Source organism: Arachis stenosperma, chromosome 9, assembly GCF_014773155.1.
Source record: "Arachis stenosperma cultivar V10309 chromosome 9, arast.V10309.gnm1.PFL2, whole genome shotgun sequence".
Taxonomy (NCBI): Eukaryota; Viridiplantae; Streptophyta; class Magnoliopsida; order Fabales; family Fabaceae; genus Arachis; species Arachis stenosperma.
The window spans coordinates 132,033,816-132,034,271 of NC_080385.1; the positions used below are offsets into that span (position 1 = coordinate 132,033,816).

Consider the following 456-nt stretch of genomic DNA (forward strand, 5'->3'; position numbering starts at 1 on the left):
AAGCATGTCTGAGGGACATCTTCTGATTAATTGTTTGTATCTTTCCCAAGCTTCATAGAGGGATTCTCCATCCTTCTGTCTGAAGGTTTGGACTTCCACTCTAAGCTTACTCCATCTTTGTGGTGGAAAGAACTTTGCCAAGAGGCATTGACTAGCTTTTCCCAAGAGTCCAGGCTTTCTTTAGGTTGAGAATCCAACCATATTCTAGCTCTGTCTCTTACAGCAAAAGGGAATAGCATCAGTCTGTAGACCTCAGGGTTAACCCCATTAGTCTTGACTGTGTCACAGATTTGCAAGAACTCAGCTAAAAATTGATGAGGATCTTCCATTGGAAGTCCATGAAACTTGCAATTCTGTTGCATTAGAGAAACTAATTGAGGCTTAAGCTCAAAGTTGTTTGCTCCAATGGCAGGGATAGAGATGCTTCTCCCATAGAAATCAGGAGTAGGTGCAGTA

At 42.1% G+C, this 456-nt stretch overlaps 1 non-coding gene across 1 annotated transcript; it reads left to right on the plus strand.

The window, feature by feature from the left end:
* LOC130953191 (small nucleolar RNA R71) lies at positions 1 to 108 on the plus strand. The gene has a single exon (XR_009075364.1). It is a non-coding gene; the product is annotated as a small nucleolar RNA R71 (small nucleolar RNA).
* The last annotated feature ends 348 nt before the right edge of the window (positions 109 to 456 follow it).